Source organism: Salvia hispanica, chromosome 2 (genome assembly GCF_029641045.1).
Source record: "Salvia hispanica isolate PSC_SH4W2 chromosome 2, Shi_PSC_v1, whole genome shotgun sequence".
Taxonomy (NCBI): domain Eukaryota; kingdom Viridiplantae; phylum Streptophyta; class Magnoliopsida; order Lamiales; family Lamiaceae; genus Salvia; species Salvia hispanica.
The window spans coordinates 55,780,127-55,806,666 of record NC_142693.1 but is presented as its reverse complement, the minus strand read 5'-3'; positions in this window follow the sequence as shown (position 1 = coordinate 55,806,666).

Sequence of the window (26,540 nt, the reverse complement as noted above, 5' to 3'; positions counted from 1 at the left end):
CTAACAGAGGCCATCATGGAGTTTTGCAGAAATCCCGAGTCAGCTAGATCAAGGGGATCGGCCCATGTGGCTAGTCTGGAGAATTCTCCTGAGTCTGGGAAGGAAACATTACCTGATATTGCAGAGAAAAATCCCTTGCCCAAGGAAACGAATAACACAAGGAAGGAACTGAAGACACTCCCACCAGGCCTCAAGTATGCTTATTTGGAGGAGGATGAGGTATTCCCAGTAATAGTCAACAGTAACTTGACTGAGGAGCAGGAGAAGGAACTGTTGGAAGTGATCAGGCGGAACAAGAAAGCAATAGGGTGGACCCTCTCTGATTTAGTAGGAATCAGTCCTGATCTCTGCATGCACCACATCCGTTTAGAAGAAGGTGTGAAGGCTCACCGAGACGTACAACGGAAACTGAATCCGAACATGCGAGAGGAAGTTCTGAAGGAGGTGTTGAATTGCTCTCTCTAGGGATCATCTACTCTATTCCGGACAGTGAGTGGGTCAGTCCTGTCCAAATGGTCCCCACCGTCAGTTCATTTCCTAAGTCTAGGTAATTTAGAAAATAGTTTCTTAGATCTAGTGATTGTCTCGTATTCCAGTTTACATGCATGATTTCTGTTCTGCCTAGATCTAGCTGTTAGCGTAGCAGATCTCAACTCCAAGTTTAGTTTAATTTCCCCAACCCAAAAATGCGTGGCAGTAACCAACCCAAAAATAGTCCTGAATCCTTGAGTATGTTTACTTGCACATTCATCTCTGTGGGATCGATCCCTACTTCCCTTTACTAATTTTAGTAAACGTGGTTGAGGGTTTTGAAGCGATATTCTGTGTGTCCAACGACCAAAATCTTCAAACGTTCCGTGAGTTCCTAGACCCTGTGATCTAGTGGATTCGCTGGACCTAGGAAATTTGTTATTCCTTTCTGTGCATGCAGTCTCTAAACTGAAAACAAACAAGAGAAGAAATTTCAGCAGGCTTCAATGACGTACTAGTCTACTCAAAGAATGAGAAAGAGCACGAGGAGCACCAACGAAACATTTTGGAGACGTTGAGGACCGAGAAGTTGTACGCCAAATTCAACAAGTGTAAATTCTGGCTGAAGGAAGTGAACTTTCTAGGACACATTGTGTCGGCAGAAGGAATCCGAGTGGACCCCGCCAAGGTTGAGGCGGTACAACAATGGAAGTCGCCTTCGACACCGAACGAGATTCGGAGTCTTTAGTCTTCTCTCCAGTGCAGAGTCTGGCTGGCTCCGGTGGATTGTTGACTTGATCAGCTTAATGCCACCCCTTTTCTCCTTATTTTCTCGACTTTTGCTTTCGCCTTCTTGAATCGTGCGATCTTCGGATTATGGCAAAATACACACACACCTGGCTCAAAAAGGATTGTTAGTTCACTGATTTAAGTGCAATTTTACTATAGAACACATGCATGAAACGAGCCTCATCAAATTGCTCACACTTAACCCATACTTGTCCTCAAGTATGAAAGAAAAGAAAAAGAAAAAATGCACATTTCAATGCATGGTTCTTATTGGAAAACAATAAAAAACTAAAATCTAGAAAAGAAAGAAAAATAAGAAAGCAACTAAACACATTGACATAAAGAAAAAGAAACACAGAGAAGAAAGACATAACTGGTTTATGTTTATTGGCAATTGTCCCCACAAAAGCTTAAGGTCAATCCAATCGTCTACAGTCTCAGATTCCTTTGCCTCCCTTCTTCTACCTAATCATGCTTGTCCGTTTGTCAAGATAGCTTCTATCATCCCCACTGTTGGATTCGCTCGTTCACTCAATCCTCACCAGAATTGTTAGGACCATTCTCTAATTCATTTTGCCATACCATTGATGCTAGAGTTCTACTGACGGAAGCTAACTCTTTAAGGTATTTTATTTAGATTGGAATGTGGCAGTGTATATAGGTGAAGATCCTATGGTGAACTTAGATGTACTCAGATGTAGTGCCTCGAAAGATTTCTAGGATGCTAAATCCAATGATCAGTACTTGCATGATTCGAGTATTCCTACTTCTCGTAGTTTCTTCTTTGATAAGAAGTACTACCGTTCATAGGAGAAGTAGGTTGCTCAATCCTTAACATGTAATCCAGATCCATGCAACCCAGAGCAATCAAAATATAATATTTGCAATCCTTAAAATTTGACCCATTCAACAGTAATACATTGTTTATATTGGAAGAAACTGTAGAAGCAGACATTATGACTAAACATAGAATAAAAACTGAAATAATTGTCATGCTCACATAATAAAATTCAAATAAGAAAGTGACATCTCAAGGTACCGGCACAACATCCATATCAAGTCTGTGGACAGTAATATGAACTTGCAAGTGGTAACCTTTTGTAGTAACAAAAATCTGACAATAAGATCATGTCAAGTAATGTCCACCTGTGGGCATCACATTTACTCACACAAAAATTGGATAATCATCACGTATTTATCACCACATGTATGTGTGTATCTTGTTCCAAATATTAATCGTCCTGTGCACCGACTAATATCCGCATTAAAATACACACACACTTACCGTCCTAATATTCGCAGTAAAGAAGTCTAGACAAGAGAGGTTACTGTTACAACGTCTTATTTCGACTAATCTACTTTGATCATTAGTAAAACATATCGAGGTACCGAGCACAACATTCAGAATAAGTCCTTTGACAGTAATGTGAATTTGTAAGTGGTAGCCTATTTACAGTGATCAAACACTGACAATAAAATCATGTTAAGTAGTGTCCACCTGTGGGCATCACACATTACTTACACGAAAACTGAATAATTGTCACGTATTTATCACTAAAGGTATGTGTGTATCTCATGCCAAATATTAATCTTCCTGTGGGTGACTAATATTCGCATTAAAATACACATAAATCAATAAGGGAACATGAGATGCACCAAAAAAATTGAATTTATAATTTTACCACTGAATACAAACGCTTGCAAGTCGTTGATAACTTTCTGGACTACAGTGGCTAGCCAACGAGTCACTGGGTTTGCATACCTCGCGAACTCAGCAAGTCACTGAATCTTGACAGCCAATCCAATAACTCCCCAGCAAATCGCAAATTGCTGACTTCTAATGAGATTCCATATAATTTTTCCAAATTCGATTTTCTTTAAAATCGACAAATCTAAATTTTGATGTTCCACAAGATCATAACCACCACACATAAACATATCCAAAAGTAACATCAAAAAACAACCAAACAAATCACCAAAACACAAACATTAAACTTTATGGATCCAGGTAACAAGCAAGAACAAAACTTAATCCTCTAAAAGAATATACCGTTATATTCTCAATGTATGCAGAATTAACATCATACACATTTAAGCGAGAATCTCAATTCATCAAAAGAATTACAATTGACCAAACATGAACTATATGCGTGCATAATGTGAATTGAATTATCTATTCATTCTTCACCATAATTAGGAACCTACCATAATTGAAAATAAGGAAACAGAAGGAATTCAATTCAATAACCAAAATCTATAGGTATCACGGAAAACATGAATTATATATTCATACCCAAATAAATATTCATTAAGTGGCGGCGGCAGTATATACATGCATAATACATTCCACCTAAATATTTATAAAATCTTAATTATTCATGAACTCACTGTAACCAAATCCGACATGAATTTCTCCGACATGCGATAATCAAAAAATACTTTGATCCGAATCTTCAATTCGTCATCCTAATAGTTAAACAAACCCATGAAATACAAACCCTAGATTTTATGAATTTAGATAACAAATAAGAACAAGGAAACCAAATTCTCCTTTTCCTAATTCTCATAAAATCATCAATAGAGTGGCTTTGATACCACTTGTTGGAATAATTGAATGAACAATTACTTAAAAGCTCTCTATAATGATTAACCAAGAACAACGGAGAATGTAACACCCCACTTTTTCGAACCCTAATTTTAGAGCCAAAAATTTAATTTCCTAATTTATGACTTAGGAGACGTGAATTAATTGAGGAACGAAGTTATGACCGAGTCGGGTTTAGGGTTGCGTTGGAAGTTTGAAAAGTCAAACTTGTTGATTATATGACGTGACATGCGAATATTTGAATTAAAGGTGAAATTATGTGATGATTTAATTGTTTAAGGGTGAGTGAGATTTTTAGGATACTATTCCATAACCTTTTTCCTTGGAATTTTCAAAAATCACCTATATTTGGGAAGGAAGAATTATTTTATTTTTAATTGATCCCTTATTGATTTCCTTCCATACCTATAATTTAAATATTCTACCAAATCTTTCCATACCTCAAGGAGATCTTGCCATATCTTATTTTAGTTAATATTAAAGATCCATTCCTTATTTAAAGGAGCAAATACACGCCTATTTCTTTTCCCAATGGGGAGGATTTTTATTTTTATTTTGCTCCGTGATATTTTATTCTACTCCGTAAAATATACATAACGAAATCTTGGCTAATTAAAAGCCATATATTTCGAAAATCCCCATGCTTGAACCCTAGATCTTTTTCTTCCTCCCTACTCCACAATATTTGTTTTTAATTAATTATGGAGAATCAAATCTTACCAAATATTCTATATTATTTACCTAAAGATCTTATTGAGCAGTATAAATAAGAGAAACCCCTAACCCTAGCCATCACAATTTTCGCCCCCTCCCTCTCTCCACTCTCTCTCAATTTTCTTCTACTTTACTCCAATAATCCTTCATCCTTTGAGAAGAATTAGAGTTTGAGCCTCAAGATTTTTGAAGAACCAAGTCTTTACTTCGTTTCTACCATTCGTTATTCTCAAAAAGGTATTCTCATATTAATCTTCTTCTTTCTACTCGATTCCTCTTCTTTCTAACCGATTAATCGGTATTCTTGAACCCTCGTGCATCTTGTTGAGTGAAAGTGGGAAAAAGGGGATATGGAAATATGTATGCATGTGTGTGGTGTGTGTGCGTGTGGGTGTGGCGAGTGTGTGTGCGTGTGTGTGTTGTGTGTATGTTGGCAAAATACTCTTGTGTGACATATGTTGATGTTAGATCTAGAGTTGAGATGCGAATGGAACTTATGTGATGAACATGGCCTTGATTGATGACGTTAAGATAAATCGATGGGAAAAGGGAAAAGCATTGAGACATGCATAAGTTAGGAGTTTGTGTTGAATCTTATTTGTGATATATCCCTATGTGATTAAAAGGTGAAACCTCGGTTGCGAAGCAGGATAACAAAGGAAAGAACATACTTGAAATCTAAGCAGTCGAGGTGGGCTATATTCCTAAACTCTTTTATGTTGCAAATTTATGAAAGTGGAGAGATAAGGGTGGTTTAACTGTTATGCCATGCCTATGTTTGTTTTGTGATGATATTGTGTGCCTGATGCCTAGTTTGTGAGTACGCTCCATTAGGCTACAGTGGCTATGGATATGTTTAAACGAATTCGGGTCTGAGTACGGGCTGCAAACCCTACCAGGCTGTGTACACGGTGGGATCGGGAGCCGTCCTTGCTAGTCGACCGGTCTCGTGGGCGAAAAGTGTGGCCACACTTTCGTAGCACTATGGAAAGGTTGTGATTGATGGATTGTTAAGAAAGTGGGGAGTTGTTTGACTGGCCAATCTATGGAAATATTTTTGTGATACTCGTTGAATATTTATCTTGAAAAGTGTAAAACCTCGAGTTCACTATGGTAAGGGTGGCATAACTTATAAAATGTTTTGGCAACGAGTTCACTGAGTATTTCAAAATACTCAGCCCTGCATGTGTTTTCCTTATGTGCAGGTTGAACGACGACGAGCGGTGGCGGGTGTTGAGCATATTAACTAATTAAGATGGGTATTTTGAACTTCAAGCGTAGTTGTGTCTCCATACATAGCTGCACTTTCTCTTGGTCTTTTCCGCTGAATTTTCTTTGAAACACTTTAGTATTATTTGGATATTTTGCACTTGTTCCTTTCGTTTTAGAATCTTGATACATCTTGTGATATCATTGGGATTTATTGAACCCTTCAGTTTTGATCATACTTTATCGTACTTATCCTTCACTTATTTCTCTTGATTAAACCATTGACTTGCGACTCTGATAGTCCGTTTTATACTTAGGTCAAGCCTCTTTAAATGGAACACTAGCCTATGTTAAACTCTTTTAAGTCAGTTTTGGTAGCATTCGCCGCATTTATTGTACCCTAGGGAGGCGGGCTGTTACAGAGAATGAGCATAAACTATAAAGCAGAAGTGTATATTGATCCATAACGAATTGAAAGGAGGAATTGTTTTGCAACGGCTATAGATCTTCCAAACGACGTTCTTCTGATGTCTGGGGACCATAACCCTAACTTATATTTATACATAATATAAGTCCCTTTATTTTCTATTCGGTTCCTCATCAAATAGAAAATCTCATATGGTATCCACACTTATTTCCATAACAAATAAATACACTTCAGTCCAAACTTTAATCTTTAATAAATCACTTTAATTGGGCAACTAAGATAGCCATACATATTAAATTAGTCATGTGGAAGCTCAAATTTCTAAGGACCTAATTCCAACCTAAAAATTAAAACAAAAAGGTTAGAGGCAACCTGTTGCAGCATATCTGCTTCATGATCTCCAGCCGCTCGGCAATAGGCAGTCCATCTTCAAGCCTCCTGCATTCTCTCACCATCAACATTACAAATCGAAGAACTTCGACATTTCACAATTCTCCATTTCCCCATCCTTCAAATACCCTTCGATAGACCTAATGCCAATTTTGAATTCCTCTATTTGGCGATAGATTGTATAGGTATATATTCAAAAATTTAATTAATTTATCCCCTATTTACTTTATCCATTTATTTCTCTGTTCTCTTTTGATTGGCTAGTAAATAAAATTGACATATACTTTTTTTTACTACGTAAATTATTTGGTAGGAGCATTATTTTCTTAAAATGAGTGCAACAAAATAAAACGACTCTATTACTATGAAACAAAGGAAGTAAAAAAGAGCCCAAATAGATAGTAAAACAGAGCCATTTTGGTTTTAAATAATTGGCCCAAGTTCAACTCACTCGGGTTAGATATAGTAGTACTCCCTAGGCCTGCTTATTCGGCCGGTTCCGGTTCTAACCAGACCGGTTGACCGGTTAACCGGTTTTAAATTTTCATAAATTCAAGAACCGGAACCGGAACCGGAACCGATTGATTCCGATTTGGAACCGGCCGATTAAGAACCGGTCGATTCCGGTTCCGAACCGGAACCGATGTGTAATTTTAATCCGAATTTATTTATAATTTTAAATAGTTCAATACTAAAAAAAATAATAATCCAACATCTAGAATTATAACAAATAATACCTAAAAATTAAAATAAATACCCAAAATACAAACCAACAATACAATAATATTCATATATGGATAAGAGTGATGTCAAGTGTAGTAGGTCGGGTCGGACTAGTTTATGTTAGCAATTTTTTACTAATACAAAAATAGGAGTTCTAAACTTTAGCAATTTTTTTTAAAAAAATGAGTTTTAAAATTGAATTTCATTTTCCCTTTTTTGGCTAAACATAGTATTCATTGGAATTTTCAATACTAATTGATATTGTTGTGACTATTTGGTTTATACCGGAACACTTAATAAATAATTCACAAATATGTTAAAATCGTATGTTAAATGAATTGTTACATAAATTTGTAATAAATATATCATATGAAATGATATTGTATTTGTATAAGTTCTTTTGAAAACTAAAAACAAACTTATGATGTTCTATTCATTGTAGTTAGTTCATAAAAAATGGATTAGGGAAATAATTGTAGATTCAAAGTATCACAGATTAAACATTTAAATCTAAAAATCACTCAATGTTTCAAACTATTTTACTTTAATTCAAAATTAATTCAATAAATTATATTTTTTAGTATATTAAATTATAAAAAAATAAATTTGAATTATAATCCGGTTCCCGGTTAGGAACCGGTGTTATTTAAAAAGTTGGAACCGGTACCGGAACCGGAATTGGATTTTCCGGTTCCGATTCCTCAATTAACCGGTCGGTTCCGGTTCTGATTCCGGTTAACCGAGAACCGTTTAAGCACCCCTAGTACTCCCTCTGTCCCCAAGAATATGCATTTTGGGTTTGATGTGGGTTTTAATGCAAAATTAGTAAAGTAAGAGAGAGGTAGAGAGAAAAAGTAACTAAAGTATTGTTAGAGGAGAATGAGTCTCACCTCATTAGAGAGAAAAGAGCTTCCAAAATTGAAAAGTGCATATTCTTGTGGGACTGACTAAAAAGGAAAGAGTGCATATTTTTGTGAGACGGATGGAGTATAATTTTTGACCCACTTGTCGCTTCACCACCCTCCTCCTTTCTTTCTCCCCATTTCTAAATAATTAAACTTGTGTCTAAGTAGATGATTAGAATTAATAAAATTTAGCGAAAATAAAATAGTTAGGGAGTAATGGAAGAGATGAGATATTTGATGAGTAATGGAAGAAACTACTTTTTCAAATTACGGGAAAAAGAATACGTAGGTTCAGAAGAGGGAAAAGAATACGTAGGTTTAGAAATCATATTACTTTCCCGATTTTTAACAAACACAAGAATTTTACAATTGAAAATTAAACAATCCATGTCAAACAAACATGACTATCTCTTCTTTCTCCCTATATGTTCCACCGAACAGAAAAACCACTGCCTCTTCCTCCCTCCTCTCCCCATCTATTCTTCCTTTGAATTTTTAATTTTTATCCCTTCTTTCTTTTAGAGGCTGTTCGGTTTGCAAGAGTGTATGTCGAGATTAAATATCTAATGTGTTTAATTCATGAGATTGAATCTCACAATTCAATCCTAAATGGATACTTATTGGATAATTAGTTATAGACAACCTCCCCAACTAAAATAGTCTCACAACTCAATCATAGATTATATCTTGATACTATTTTATCTAGGAAATCGAGCCGCATCTGAAATTTAATATTTGTTTACAATCGATATACTTTTGTATTCCGGTAAGATTTTAACCCTTTGAAATTTAATTTTTATTTACAATTAAGTCTTGTATTTTGGTAAATTTCCTACTTTTCTTTTTTATTTTTAATATTCTTATTTAATTTTTTTTAAATATTCTTATTTAATTTATAATTATTACTAATTACATTTTTTATTTTAATTCTTTTATTTATATTATAAATTTTTTTAAAAAGTAAATAAGAAAAATATATAATTTTAAAAAAGCAAGTAAAACTTCTAGTATGAAGTAGCACATGAAAGATGAGTAATAACAAATTAAAATTAGAACTCTCTCCGTTCCATAGTAATAGAGTCATTTCTCTTTTTAGTAAAAGTTAACACATTTTTCCACACTTATTTTACTCTTTCTTACTTTTTTCTTTCTTCATCTCTCTATCTTTTTACTTTTCCACTTTATTCTCTCTTTACTTAACTCACCTAACACAATTTTTCTTAATCTTCGTGCCAAAAAGAAACGCTTCCATTTCTATGAAACGGAGGGAGTAATATATATTAATAGAAAAAAAAGTTTCACTTTTAACAGTATTTACTCCTTCCGTCCACGAATAAAAGTCCCATTAGTTTCCGGCACGGGTTTTAAGAAATGTTAAGAAAACTGGGTGAAAGAAAGTTAGTGCAAAATGGGTCCCACTTGTTTATAGTAGCTTTAAATGATATGTGAGTGGAATGGGTTGGTGGAACGTGGGACCTTTTACTATTTATAGAAATAATGAACCGGAACTCTTATTCGCGGACGGACCAAAATGACAAAACAGGACTCTTATTCGCGGACTGAGGGAGTATGTTAGAGTAAAGGTCAATTTTGATCATAAACATATGGCCGAAATATGAATTTGGTCCAAAACATTCACTTTTTGAAAGACGGGTCCATAAGAAATGGAATCCGTGTCGATTAGGTCCATTTTTTACGGTTCTGTCAAATTTTGACGGTCAACCGTCTATTAGCGAAATTTTGACCCGATTAGGCAATTTTGAAGACAACTGATTTAATTTTTATTTTCTTTAAAAAAATTGAAATATGTAAAATTAAAAATGCAAAAATTTAAAAACAAAGTTTATGAAATATTTGAAAATGCAAACTTTAAAATGTATTAAGGCATTTCACTAGCATTTTCCATTTCTCATTCTCTTTCTTCTCATTCTTCTCTTTCTTCACCAACAACCCTAATTTTATCTTTATCTACAACACCAGTATCTGGATGGATTTTGAATTCGAATTTGATTTTGAATCTATCAGCTACATACAATTATGATAAGGATTTTTTAATTTCGATAGCAAATTTGGATGGAATTCTGAATGTGAATCTAAATCAGAAAACATACAATTGAATTCAAGTCTAGTGCCAAATAATGTCAAAAAAACAAGTTTCTGTTTCACTGGCACAATCAAAACCACCATCAAAGTCAAGTAACCACCATAAAAAAACAAGTACCTACATTAAAAAAATCAGTACACAACATCAACATAATAAACGTCAAAATAATCCATGATATTCATAATTGTGATCAAATAGGTCCTAAAAATTGAAGCAGATGGTTGTGTCGGAGCTTAGTCCTCATCTCAAAATCCTCATTGATTTCTGGAATATTGAACGACAGCGCTCCATGGTCGGAAGAACTAGGATTCGTCGTTGTCCTCTGTGCGTCGTTTTCTTCCTCAGGGACTTCGTCGCCGGGCTCAACTTATGGAATTGGAGAAAGCTCGATGTTACGAACTTGAATCCTTCGAGTGGATTCTAACTCCAACAAAATAACTAAATTATGGAAATTTAGAAAACTTTATAAACTAAAGAAAAGAGACTTGATAAACTAATGGAAATGGAAGTATACTTTTCTATCCTTCTCTTCTTAATGCCAAAGGATTACAAATAACTTTTCTATTCTTCTCTGCTTAATGCCAATGAATTACAAATATTTATACATCAGAACAACACTATGCCACTAACTATACCACTAATCCACTAACTATAGAAACTAAATAACCAACTCTTATTCACTAATTATGAAACTAAATAACCGACTCTAAAGTAAAACATGTCTATAGTGTAACACTCGACTTCGGCGTCGGCACTAGGGTTAGCCGACAGACCTTGTTCCATTTGCTTCAGAGGAGGGAAATGGACTTCCACTTCCTCAAATATGTTGCTTTGACATTGATAAGTCCGTCGTGGAGCGGAACTGAGGGTATGACGACATCCAACTCTTGGCCAACAAGAGATAATCGGCGACGGCGACGTTCTCGGTCGGAATCGGACTTAGGGTTTTTGCGGATTGTGTGGAGAACAACAAGAAGAGGAGAGAGTAGAAGAGAAAGTTGGGGTTGATTCGTTTCCAAGTATTTGGAATGGTGTGGAAGAATGATATTTGAATTAGAAATAGAAAATAAATTTACAAAGATAAAAAATAATTTAATGAGCAACATAATTAGATGACTAATTAATAATCTGAGATTAATCCTAACCGGGTTAAAATTTCGTTAATCGACGATTGACCGTTAAAATTTGACGGAACCGTAAAAAATGGACGTAATCGACACGGATTTCAAAAAGTCAATGTTTTGGACCAACTTCGTATTTCGACCATATGTTTATGACCAAAATTGACCTTTACTCTTTATGTTATTATCGCCAAAACTTGTAACATAAAAAGTGGAGTCAAAGACGGACCCAGAAAATATAGATCGTGGGGTCGGATACAATGCATAAAAAAACATATAGTATAATATTTAAATAATTAATTTTAATTTCTATTTAATTTTTATTAATATATTTAATATTTAACAACAGAATGAAATTATAAATTAAATATATTAATAAAATTAAATGAAAATCAAATCATTGAAGTGTTTTAAATAACTTTTTTTTTAATATTTCACACATTTAATGAGTTTAATGTAAAATCAAACTAAAATTTTGATCCATATTCATAACTTAGCCGTTAATATAAAATTAAAATAAAAAAAATCCAACCCACCTTTCCACCTTTCCGAATAAATATGGGAAGAAAAAAAAACAGGCATAAAAATTGTTAAATTTAAAACAATAAACACGCCTGCCGCTTCTTCTCAAAACATTTTTCTTCATATTCAAGCTATCTTTCTCCTTATTCCTTCTAATTTATTACTCCCTCCGTACCAGAAAGATTGTCCCAGTTTATTTTTTGCACTCATTTTGCAAAAATAATAATAAATAGTTAAAGTAGAGAGAAAGTAAAGTAAAAGAGAGAATAATGTAGAGAATAGTCTTACCTACATTATTTTTTCTCTTAATTTACTCTCTTTCAACTTTACCTATTTAATATTATTTTTTGTAAAACGAGTGTAAAAAATGAACTGGGACAATCTTTCTGGGACGGAGGGAGTATCTTAATCCATTTTCTTTTATCAATTGGTGATATCTATTTCTCTCTTCCTTCTTAAATCTCTAATTTTGTGGGGTCGGATGAGGAGTTACGCAGTGGCCAATCGCAAAGGTTTCCAGCGGCACTCATCGGCCGATGGTGGGGTCGGCCGACGGACCAAAATGTGAGTGTAATGTGAGGAAACTTAGGTCCATTTATCAAAAAAGAAAAAAAAATGGAAAAAAAAGCTAAGTGGACAACATTTCACGGGCAGACCAAAAATGATAAAACTGGACATATTTCACGCTCGGAGGGAGTATTTTATAATAATTTCAATGGTATTCATGTAATTATTTCCAAAACTCCCCTATATGTATAAATTAGTCAATCAAAATTTAAATGATTAAATTAATTAAATAGATTTGGCTATTAAAATTAATTAACTCAATAGATTATCATTTTCTATTATAGATGATGTATTCATAAAAGTTGTTAAACAATTTCTAAATAATAAATGAAAGCCTTAGAAAGAATAAAATAAGACTTATAGATAATAAATGAATAATTTAAAAACAATATAATAAGACTTTACTATAAAATTTATTAATATTCCAATTGGTAGGATTATACATACACGTAAATGTTGATGCAAAAAAAAGCATTAAATATTGCTAATGATGATAAACAGGGAAGTAGTGAGTATAAGAAATCAGGTTTTATAAATTTGCTAGGGCACGAAGAAAACAGAAACGGAGAGAAAAACGGTTTTTATTTATTTTCAATAAGTTTTATTCTAAATTTTTTAATTTTAGAGCTCTTATAAAAACATTTCTTTTAGCGAAAAAAGTATGATGATGAGTTTTTGGAGAGAGATCACACTTATACGCAGTGAACTACTAGAAGAAGGCGAGAGAGAATAAGAAGGAGCAATTTGCATTAATCATATATGGAAATTGGAATACAATGAGAAAACAACTTATTTAGGTGCATCTGCCGAAATAACAACCTAATCAACAATCTAAGAGCATCTCCAATGCCGGCTAGCCAACCGGATAGCCGATTCACGTGGCTAGCCGAACCATTGGAGCAGGCTAGCCGAATTTCGGCAAAAAAACCGGCCAAAGCTAGCCGATTGCGTGTGGCTGGCCGATGCGCTGGCCGCCAATGTGGCGGCCCGATAGGCCAGCGACGATTTTTAATTTTTTAATTTTTTTATTTTTAAAACCTATATAAACGCGATTTTAGTTTCATTTTCATTTGCACCGCTTGTTTTAACGAGTTTTCTCTCTCTCTCTAACTTTCTATACAAGAGCATCATCGAGCGATGAGTAACGCGGGTGGTAGCAGTGGTGGTAGTGGTGGGGATGCTGAGGAGTACGAACGGAGGATGAACGAGGCTATGAATGCCTACATGAACCGCGAGATGGAGCGGTACATGCGTAGGATGGAACAGCAGGCGATACCTCGCCCTCCACGGGTTATCCACCGCCGAGCAGTGATTGATCGGGATCACGTAGCTGCACATCAGCGGTTGTATGACGACTACTTTTCAGAGAACCCGCGGTTTCCGCAAACATGTTCCGGCGGCGTTTTAGAATGCGCAGGGAGTTGTTTATGTGTATCGTTGACGCTTTGGAGCGTCGATATCTGTGTTTCCGCTTCAGGCACGATGCGGTTGGCAGCCGGCCACACCCCTATTCAAAAGTGCACGGCGGCAATCAGGCAGTTGGCCTACGGAGGCGCGGCAGACATGTGGGATGAGTACCTCCACATCGGTGAGTCGACAACCCTGGAATGTCTGAAGTATTTCTGTGAGGGCGTGATGAACGTTTTCGGTGAGCAGTACCTTCGAAGCCCTACTCCCGAAGATTGTCAGAATTTGATGCAGATGCATGGGGAGAAGCATGGGTTCCCCGGGATGTTAGGCAGCATAGACTGTATGCATTGGGAGTGGAAGAACTGTCCGACTGCCTGGAAGGGGGCCTACACGACCGACTACAAGTCAAAGAATCCCACGATGATCCTCGAGGCCGTAGCTGATTACCGGCTGTGGATCTGGCACGCGTATTTTGGGATAGCCGGGTCGAACAACGACCTCAACGTCCTGAACTCGTCGCCCCTCTTCAAAGAAGTGTCAGGGCGTCGGTCCAGCCGTCTCATTTGTGGCCAACGGCGGATGGGATGTACCCTAGGTGACCTGTCTTTGTGATATACCCTAGGTGACCTGTCTTTGTGAAGACGATCAGGCACGCAAGTGATGAAAGGAAGGCCTACTTTGCGGAACGACAGGAGTCAGCGTGCAAGGACGTGGAGCGCGCATTTGGTGTGCTCCAGTCTCGATGGGCGGCAATTAAGGGTCCAACGTGTTTGTGGGACATGCGTTTCCCTAATAATGTACGCTTGCATAATCCTGCACAACATGATCGTCGAAGACGAAGGCGTACAACTGACTAGTTGGGCCAATGACGATGAAGCCGGTCCAAGCCACGGAACGGCCACCCCTAGCGTACGACGTGGGGTACCTCTCGATGAAGCCGGCCGCCTCAAGGAATTTTCCGACATGCGCCAAGTGGATGCTCATATTCAACTCCAAAAGGATATAATAGAAGAGTTGTGGGCACGGAGGACTGCACGGCGATAGTTTTTTTTCTTTATTATGTAATTTTTTTTATCTATGTGTCTTTTTTAATGCAATTAATGAATTTTCTCGTATATGTCTCGTAAATTTAATTTCGTAATTTAATCGTAATTTTAATTCCGTAAATATAGTATATTTTGAATTATTTTTATTGCGGCTGGCCTATGGTTGGCCTAAATCTGATGTGGCAGGTGGATTTTTAGTGCTGCTGACGTGGCAGAGAGAGAGAGAGTGGCTGGCCTATGGCTGACCTATTTGCATTGGAGATGCTCTAACTAACTCGTGTTTCACGTACCAAATCTTCCCCTTTCACACAAATCTTGTCCTCAAGGTTTGAAATGAGTAAATTTCTCTTGCATGTCATGGATAAACTCCCAAGTCGCATCATCGGGAGAGGAATTCGCCCAATGCACAAACACCTACATAGCCGGCATGTTCCCTCACTTCACCAAGCGACGCTCCAAATATTGAACAGGCTCCAAAAATGTATAATTCCCAACTGTAAGAAGGGAGCCATGTAACTAAGCAAGCGACCCATCTTCTTCTTCAAACGAGTTTTTATAAGAGTTTTAAAATTTAAAAATTTAATATAAGATTTATTAAAAATAAACGAAAACCTTTTTTTTTTCTTAGTTTCGATTTTCTTCGTGCCCATCCCAAAACAACATTGAACTTGATTTATAAAATCCGATTTCTTGTTATCAAAACAACATTGAACTTGATTTATAAAATCCGATTTCTTATACTTAGTACTTCCTTGTTCATCATCACCAGATATATTTATTGCTTTTCATTTTTCTTTATCAATATACTAGTACCAATTAGAATGGTGTATTTATAAATTTTATAGTATTTTTTTTTTGTAGTTTTTAAAATTTATCTAGAAGTCTTATTATATTCTTTTTAAAATGTTCGTTTATTATCTAGAAGTCTTATTATATTCTTTCTAAGGTTTTCATTTACTATCTAGAATTTTTTTGGCAACTTTTGTGAATACATAATTTGATATTTTCACGTTTAATTAAGAAAATGATAATCTATTGAATTAATTAATTTTAGTAGCCAAATTTTCTTTCATTTTTCAAAACTTGATTTTTCCATTTCATAAATATTAAGAACTGAGTACTTCTCCATCCTATTTAAAATAACCACATTCTTGAATGCATATTTGAATAAAAATATTAAGGGCGTGTTCGGTTCGGAGTTATTAATTTTGCATGAAACAATTCTTGAATTATTAATATCTAGTGGCGCCCACCAAAATGTATCTATCTGCATATGTTCGGTGTTTTCGAAATGTTATTCAGAATTGATTTGATAGGCTCAGAGGCTCAGTTGACCTCCCACTAGCAACTTGTTGAACAAATATTCCCCTTCCATTTTTTCCCAAATTCCACTGTCACCTTCCATTTTTTTCCAAATCCTACGTACTACCTTTCACCGAAAAGGAGTCTTACGAAGATGTTGATGTCGCCGGAGTTTTTCCCTCTTCGAAGCAGACGAGTCTTTGCTTGAGTACAAACTTAACATAGTGAGACCTCCAAATTAGCATGATAACCATGTAGGGGGTAAGAGAAACTACAATACCAACTACGTTCGAAGAAGATGGCGACGAATTGAAAGCCCAGGGCGCTGGCGACGGTCTTGGTCTTCAACAGTCTCATCTCCTTCTTTCTCACTTCTAAATTCGGCGACTAGCGCGGCAACCGAAGTCGCTGTTTTTAAACTGCCGTCACTTTCCATCTATCTCTCGTCAACTCCTGATTCTCTCCCTATCGGCCCTCCGTCTGCCCCGGGTTGGACACCATCCTCCTCGACGAGGTCTGCAACCTCGCCGCCTAGTCCCATGTTGCCGTCTCCTTCGAGATGAAGACCGTCGCCAAGAGCTTAGAGAGAGAAAGTGTTGGAAATAGTGTAGCCTTTACACGGGCAAACTCTTGCTATTACAAAAGAACCAAAAAACTAGAAGGTAAATAAAACAAAAGAAATACAATAAAAGGACAAGATGCAAACTATTGTCTTCTTCAAGTCGAGTTGAGGTATCCCTCTCTCCGCAAGACGAGATACGCTCCGGCTAGTGCTCACGGATTGGCGCAACGTCCCCAAAGATGAAACGACTTTCCTCCTACCGAGTTGAAGCACCTCAAACTCGTAGGCTCCGGCGAACTTGAATTGGAAGCGAGAACTGAGCTATGCAATGCTCCTATATGCGAACTAGAATGCTAGAGATCTTAGAGAGAAGAGAGAATGATTGATTGTGTGTTCTCATCTCTCAAATCCACACCTATTTATAGGATATGAGTGGCCACACGAGAGGTCTCGGCATTAAGACACCTCATAAACATATTGGAGGTTACAACATATGAAAGGCCAAAGGTCTTAAGGAAATGAAAGGATTAGACCTCTCAAATTTCCACATGTTTTTCTTACAATCCCCCACATTGGTTAGAGCGCTGCAAGCTCAAACCAACACCAGACACAAATGCATGTATGCAGACTCTTTGCTCAGTTCTCGAGAAACGATACTGTCTTTGGAGAGGTAACTTGTGGTTTTGAACCTTCCATTGTCAACACTATCGGACATACCGGCGGGCTAGTGGACGCGATGCCTTGAACTATTCCTCCTTGGTGTATGCCTAGTCAATAGTATCAACACAATATTGTCTCAACTCCATCAGTTCTCACGTTTGTGTCCGTTTTGGCCGTGGAACACCTCTTTGAAATTCATAAGTGACTCACACACACGAAGCGGCCCCACTTCTCACTTACATAGGTGATTCTTTCATGAGTATCATGCCATACTTCATCTCCCTGAGATTTCAAGAATCATTAAAAGTCAAAAGACTTAACCTCTTACCACGTGCAGGTTACAACACTCAATGCTTTCTGAAAAATGGGTGAAGATTAAAATCTTCTGAGTGTTACAACTAGATTTGTATAGCTTTGTTTCCCATTCAACCAATCCCATGGGATCTCCAATCGTATGGTTGGGTTACCACTATACTTATCTTTTAAGATGTGGTTTTCAGTCCCATTCCTTTTAGCAATTTATGCATTTGATCACGGTTTAAACCTTTTGTTAATGGATCCCTATGTTATCCACTGACTTAACATAGTCAACTGCGATAACACCACTTGTGATCAATTGCCTTACGGTATTATGTCTACGACGAATGTGTCGAGACTTACCATTATAGAAGCCACTGTGTGCTCTACCTATAGCTGCTTTACTATCACAGTGTATCACTACTGTGGGCACTGGCTTCTTCCAACATGGAATACATTCTAGGAAATTTTTGAGCCACTCGGCTTCTTCCCCTGCTTTATCCAAAGCGATAAACTCAGATTCCATGGTGGAGCGAGCAATACACGTCTGTTTCGTTGACTTCCACGAAACAGCACCACCCCCCACAGTGAACACATACCCACTCGTCGAAAATGAGTCTTTTGAATCATAGATCCAATTTGCGTCACAGTACCCTTCAAGTACTTGGGTATATCTTGTGTAGTGCAATCCAAAGTCAATAGTATACTTCAAGTATCTCAAAACTCTGCACAAAGCTTTCTAATGTTCCTTGCTTGGATTGCTCGTAAATCTGCTCAACTTGTTCACCGCACAAGCAAGATCTGGTCTAGTACAGTTCGTGATAAACATCAAACTTCCTATAACCTTTGCATACTCTTCTTGAGCAACAGGCTCACCCATATTCTTGCTTAGATGGACATTGAGCTCCAAGGGAGTCTTTGCTGGCTTACAATCAAACGAGTTGAATTTCTTAAGCATTTTCTCAACATAATGAGATTGCGTTAAAGCAATTCCCTCATTAGTTCTCACTATTTTGATTCCGAGAATCACATCAGCTAGACCCATGTCTTTCATATCGAAATTTCTTTTCAACATGTTTTTTGTCTCGTTAATAATGGCACTATTGCTGCCCATTATCAACATATCATCAACATAAAAACACACAATAACAAACCCGTTATCTGTGTTCTTAATGTAAACACACTTATCACACTCGTTGATAGTGAATCCATTTGTCAACATTACATTGTCAAACTTCAAGTGCCATTGCAACGGCGCTTGCTTCAATCCATAAAGAGACTTTACCAATTTGCATACCTTGCGTTCTTGACCGGGCACAACAAACCCTTCAGGCTGCTCCATGTATATCTCTTCTTCCAAATCACCATTCAGAAATGCAGTTTTCACATCCATTTGGTGAATCTCAAGATTGTGCAACGCAACAATCGCAAGAAGCACCCGGATGGAAGCTATTCTCGTAACAGGTGAGTAAGTATCAAAGAAGTCATGCCCTTCTTTCTTCTTGAAGCCTTTCACCACTAGGCGAGCTTTGTACTTATCTACAGTACCATCGGGTTTATATTTCTTTTTCAGAATCACTTGCACCCTAAGGCCTTGCAGCCTTCCGGCAAGTCTACTAACACCCATGTGTTATTTAGCATAATGGATTCCATTTCACTGTTGATAGCTTCTAGCCACCACACTGCGTCTGGGCCAGACAATGCTTCTGATAGTGACTTTGGTTCACCATCCAACATAAAAGTTATGAAGTCTGGACCAAAAAGTCTTAGCCACTCTAACTCTTTTACCACGTCTTGGTTCTACATCCTCGGGACTTGTCCTCGTCACTTTTGGATAATTAGAACTAGTGGTTTCATCCATCATTCTTTCACTAGAATGATCATCTTGCTTCTTGCAAGGAAACACATTCTCAAAGAATACAACATTCCTTGACTCAATTACTGTTCCTTCAGCTACATCAGGTATAGCTGACTTATGAACTAAGAAGCGACATGCGCTACTGTTCAATGCATATCCAATAAAGACACAATCGACTGTTTTAGGGCCAATTGCAACTTGTTTTGGTGGCGGCACTTGTACCTTTGCTAAACACCCCCACACTTTAAGGTATGTATATGAAGGTTTCTTTCCCTTCCACAATTCATAAGGAGTCACATCCCTATTTTTGAGTGGAATCTTATTTAAGATGTAATTTGCGGTTAGCAAAGCTTCCCCCCATATGTTCTGGGGTAAACCTAAATTAATCAACAGAGCATTCATCATCTCTTTCAGTGTTCGATTTTTGCGTTCAGCAACACCATTCGACTGAGGAGAATATGGAGCCGTGGTTTGGTGAATTATACCACTTGCATGACATAATTCTGCAAACGGCGCCACATATTCACCACCTCTATCACTTTGAACACACTTAATTCGACAATTAAGTTGATTTTCGGCTTCATTTTTGAAGTCTTTAAACGCTTCAATTGCCTCATCTTCACTTCTTAATAAGTAAATATAACAATACCTTGTGCAATCATCAATGAATGTGATGAAATACTTTTTACCACCTCTAGTTTGCACAAATTTTAAATCACATACATCTGTATGGATCAACTCTAGAGGTTTGGTGCTCCGTTCTACCGAGTGGAACGACAGTTTGGTCATTTTTGCTTCAACACAAACTTCACATTTCTTTTGTGAATTAAACTTATCAATTTTTAGTAAATCAAGATTTACTAATCTTTTTATAGCATTTAGATTTACATGTCCCAATCTTTTATGCCATAAATCAGAGCACTCAAGCAAATAAGAAGATGTGTCATCTTCCTTATTGCGTATTGCTTTTCCACGGTGAAAAACCGTAACATTCAGCTCAAAAGGCCCATTCACTAGGTGACCTTCACCTATGAACTTTCCATACTTGGTCAATATAACCTTTTCGCACTCAAATTCTAGTGAAAATCCATGATTTACTAGAAGTGAGCCTGACACCAAATTATTTCGGATGTCTGGGACATGCAGCACATCCTTAAGGGTAAGAACCTTTCCAGATCCTAATTTTAGGCACACGTTACCCACACCAACCACCTCAGAAGAGGCTTGGTTTCCCATGCGTACTTTTCTACCCCCAACAGATTTGTAAGTAGAAAAAACGCTTCTCTCGGAGCACACATGACATGTGGCACCCGTATCAACAAACCATTCATTTGGATTATTACCATGGTTCACGTCGGAGACCATTGCGACCACCTCGTGATCTTTGTTGTTTATAACAACAAGTTCAAATAATTTGCACAATATTGTCTCCATCAATAAGTACACAATTATATTGAACCATATATGCATTGGTATTCAACACCACATGCATTATTACTACCAAGTCAAAACTGATCTTGCTTGTCAAATGATAAATGATAAACACAATTATTAAGAGAATGGATCTCAAGAAATTAACCACTTCAGTGCGCATCGACATTGCGTCTGTTTGTTGCTTCATTCCAGCTTTGAATTTTATGTTTCCTCCAGCTTCGGTCGACATGATGATGGCAAGAGTACACTATCTCGTCTTGCGATTGTTGGAAATAGTGTAGCCTTTACACGGGCAAACTCTTGCTATTACAAAAGAACCAAAAAACTAGAAGGTAAATAAAACAAAAGAAATACAATAAAAGGACAAGATGCAAACTATTGTCTTCTTCAAGTCGAGTCGAGGTATCCCTCTCTCCGCAAGACGAGATACGCCCCGGCTAGTGCTCACGGATTGGCGCAACGTCCCCAAAGATGAAACGACTTTCCTCCGACCGAGTTGAAGCACCTCAAATTCGTAAGCTCCGGCGAACTTGAATTGGAGGCGAGAACTGAGCTATGCAATGCTCCTATATGCGAACTAGAATGCTAGAGATCTTAGAGAGAAGAGAGAATGATTGATTGTGTGTTCTCTTCTCTCAAATCCACACCTATTTATAGAATAGGAGTGGCCACACGAGAGGTCTCGGCATTAAGGCACCTCATAAACATATTGGAGGTTACAACATATGAAAGGCCAAAGGTCTTAAGGAACTGAAAGGATTAGACCTCTCACATTTCCACGTGTTTTTCTTACAGAAAGAGCTCCAACTTTTTCAGTTGAGAGTGATTTTGGGGAATGTCAATTTGGGGTGATTAAATTTTTTAAGGGCAAAGAAGTAAACTCAATACCATTTCTTGCTCCACTGTGTGAACATAGGAATGAATTTCAACTCCTTCAGCATAAATGATATAGGTGAATTAATGGAGCAATAGTGTGGGCCTGGGGGTTTTCGAGAGCCTGGTAGAATTATTTAATGAACATCGAACTAACATAATTGTCAGTTTTCAACCCAATTCTGCCCATTTAAGGAACAGTCAAACGAGCCCTAAACATCAATGTATGAAACAGAATGAGCAACCGGAATAGAAAAAGAAAGAACTATTCAGCTGAGCGACTCTATGTGAGCGCAAGCTGAGCGACGGTGACGTGTAATAAATTTTCCCTAATATTCTCCATCTTCTTCCTCTTCTCTCATCTTTAATCTTTTTTTTATTATTTCTGTTGTTATGCAATTCGGTCTTCTTTGGTGCACCTCTTTCTTTAATTGCCATCACTGTCAAGTGTCTGTCTCTTTTACTATTCTCCCTAACTAAATCTTCTCCTCGTCGTTGCACATCATCACCGCCGGCCCCCATCTTCAAGAGAGGAACATCAACTAATTAACTTTTTCCTAAATATAAATGCTCATTTCTCAATTTGAGAGCTTTCTGTTGTCATATCTTCCTTATCAAATCGTTAGTGATTCGCTTCAAGGGTGTGTTTGAGCAAGTGTCCCCATAGCCATCGAATTCATCATCAAAAACCCTAAAACTTGTGTACGATTCCCACCCATTGCAGCGTCGCGATTCTCATCGAATTTTGTAAATTCGGCTCGGTTATAGCTTAATTTCAAGCCACAAACGCAATCACATACATTTCCAGCATTGTAGATATGTTAATTACTTTAGCAGAAGGTGTAGTCCAATTTTGTTGCAATTGCTTGTTTCCGGTAGCCAATCGACGAAGGGGAAATTGCAAATTGAATTTAGTTCTTACTTGAAAAGATGGGAAATACAAAGGGCTTATTATGTTGCATTAGAAAGAATTACAAAGATAACTGCGAAATTCTATGATTACTTAATCTATAAAACGTAGGAGATGAAATTGTATTGAAAAAGGATGGAAGACGAACAAATCTGTAGAACAATAAAGAAAGAAAAGAAATTAGACATATTTAGCACCCCCAATTTGTCGGGTCAACGATGATGAATTCGACAGTCATGGAGGCAGTTTCTCAAACACACTTCTATGGCGAATTTCCGAAAGACTCTCGAATAGTAATGCAGAAAACGAAAGTGAAAATTGAGCGAGGAAGAGACGATAATCAAAATTCTGAAAACTATGGAGAGAGATACTAGGTATGAATAGAAAGAGAGAAAAATGGAAAATGTGAGTATATTAAGTAAACTATCCTAAGTGGATCATGCCGCTCACCAGACGCTCAAATTAGGTGTGCAGTAGAATAGTTCTCTTGAAAAAGAAATAGTACTTACTAATTTTATACAAGTGGGTGCATTTCTTTCTAGCACGGAGATTAATAATAAAATTATATAGGTGATGTTCGGTTGACATGACTAATATCATGAGACTATCCATCTAGGATTAAGTTGTGAGATTATTTTAGTTAGAGGGAGGAGACTATGACTAGTTATCATGAGACTATCCATCTAGGATTAAGTTGTGAGGGTCAATCTTATGAATTAAATATGATACATATTTAATCATGAGATTTAGTCTTGCCAACCGAACACCCCATAATGTACTGTAAATAAAAAGATAATAATAAAGTAGAGGACGGAAAAAAGTGAAAAGAATAAAGTAAGAGAGAGAAAAGTAATAGTTGAGAAAATATTATACTTTTTACTAAAAAATAAATAACTCTACTACTATGGAACGCTCAAAATGAAAAAATGACTCTACTACCGTGGAACAAAGTAATTTTTAACTATAGAGTATCATAGTTAAAAGCCAACAAACAGTTAAAATAATACTACCTCTGTCACTTAAAAATAAATATTATTTCCATTTTGGATAATTCCTTCAAAATAGAAACTTTTGAATCTTTCTAAATATGGACCCTACAATCCCCTAATACTATTTCACTACTACTTTTTTTTCTTCATCACTCATACTTAACTAATTCTTCTTTCTTACTTTACCAATTGTGCATTAAAACTCGTGCCGTTTCAAAAGTTTCTGTTTTTCGAGGGCGAGGTTGTAGCGAAGGAACAGTTCGGTTTTGGACATTTCTATCCTTTACTTCATCAAGAATTTGAACTCTTGCACGAATTTTTCATTAGCCGTTAGAGTTCTAGTTTTTGTTTCTATGATGAAAAAAGAATGCTCTATGCTAAAATCAAATCGCAGCCTACACTCTACAACATCAAATTAAGGATTAAGAAGGAAATATCACAAACTTGTATGGCCCTACTTGGTACGGTGGAATGGAATGAGGAGGGAATGAAATGGAGATGGGAATAGAATGAAGGTGGGAGTGGAATGACAATTCCAATCCATTCTTGTGCTTGGTAAGCACATGGAATACAAAAGGAATGGAATTGTTATTCCTTGATTGATTCCATTCCTATGTTTGCTAACTACAAATTAATATGGAAATGGAATGGAATGAAATATGAATAATTAATATGTTGATTCTACCAAAAAAAGCACATACACACAAATATGTGAAGTGTGTGTAGTGTGTGAAATATGTGAAGTGTGTGTAGTGTGTGAAATATGTGAAGTGTATGTAGTGTGTGTAGTGTGTGAAATATGTGAAGTGCATGTAGTGTGTGAAATATGTGAAATGTGTGTAGTGTGTGAAGTGTGTGTGTGTGGATTTTTCAATTATTAAAAATTTTAAAATTTTAATTTTAATTATAAAATTGTGATGATATTAAATTTAAATATAAATGAAATAATATTTATATAATTTTATTAAATTTTAAAATAAGAATGTTAAGTTTGGTGGCCTCAAAATTATTCGAGCCTGAGACCGCGAAGGAAGAAGTCGTGCTGTTGAGAAACACGTTTCTATCTTCAACGGTCAACTAGATTAGTTGAGCTGGATGAGTCGATCCAACGACTGAGATTTACGGAGAGATAATCCTGAATACAGACCGTTGATCTCAAGGAAGTAGTTTGGGGATCTGGTTGCTCAATTAAAACAAAAAGGGGAAGAAGAAGAGGCAGAAGGTTACGAGAGAGAGAAAAATAAGATCAGCTGAAATTTGATCCTTGAGAGTTCATCACCAGCTGCGAAGCCATCAGCTCGCAATTGCAGATTGCTTGTTCCATTTTTCTTCTTTGTAATTCTTGATTCCAAGTGTAGCAAGTTGTATTCACTAAACCCGAAATAATATTGAGTGCTCGTTCTTCCGTGGATGTAGACTTACGTCGAACCACGTAGAATCATTGTGTCTATTTCTTTTTCGTTCGCGTTGTTCATCGCAAAATCAACAAAGAAGAAATGAATATGAAATGGAATGGAATGGTCATTCCTTAGCTAAATGGATGGAATTACTATTCCCATGTGGAATGGAATGGTGATTCCAAAGGGAATGGTTATTCCTAGGAGCAAAATATATTAAGCAAAGGAATGGAATGGAGGTAGGAATGTCATTCCATTCCACCATACCAAGTATGGCGTAAATATTCAGGATCCAAATTTGAGCTATCAAAATTTAAGCTCTGTAAATGCTTAAATCAACGCAAAATTCGACCTAATATATAATTTTCGATTTCCATCCATGAAAGACTTCTCAACATGCAGCGGTATGAATTGAACATCATCTTTGGCGAATATGAGCTCTGTAAATTGGGTGAATTTTCGGATTGCAACAAGGAACAAGTGAAGAAGGAAGAGTTAATTGGGGCAAATTTGGGGATTGAGATGAGAAAGATAAAATAAAATTAGTTCCTAATAAATCTATTTTCTTAGAAAAAATCAGTTTTAAAAAGAAAATAATTGTACAGCTACATCAAATCAAAATTTGAAATATAAAATAATTTTCATTACATAAACTAATAATTTTATAATTAAAATCATTTATTAATATTCAAATCTAAATTTTAAATTTAATTTTATAAAATTAAATCTAATATTGAAATAAAGAAACAAAGTGAAGGATGGCAAAGGGAAGAAAATATAAATTTGAAATAATATTAGATTTAGTATATCATTGAAATAATATCATATTAAAACAGTTAAAAATGTGAAAATACAAAATTTCCAAGCAGCTCAAAAGGGCATTTCTGGTGGAAAATGTCAAGATGACAGATGTATTTTTAAAGTCAATGGACTATTGACGAGATAAACTCATAGTTCTTGGGCCATTTTTGTAGTTCAATGAATATAAAAATGTTGTGCTGACTTGTAATGATGAAGAGAGAGAAAGAAATAGGGATATTTGCATAAAGCATAAATATTATCCATAGAGTTGTGATCAATGTCGAACTAATTTTAAAGACCGAAATAGATCTAATTTTTTGTTGAGATGCGCTTATATGTAAATTATTTCGGTCTTCATCACAAGCCCATTTTACTTCATTGTAGTAGATTTATTACTTTATTCCAGTACGTAATACCTTGAAATGATTCAACACATGCTTCATTCGAATTAATT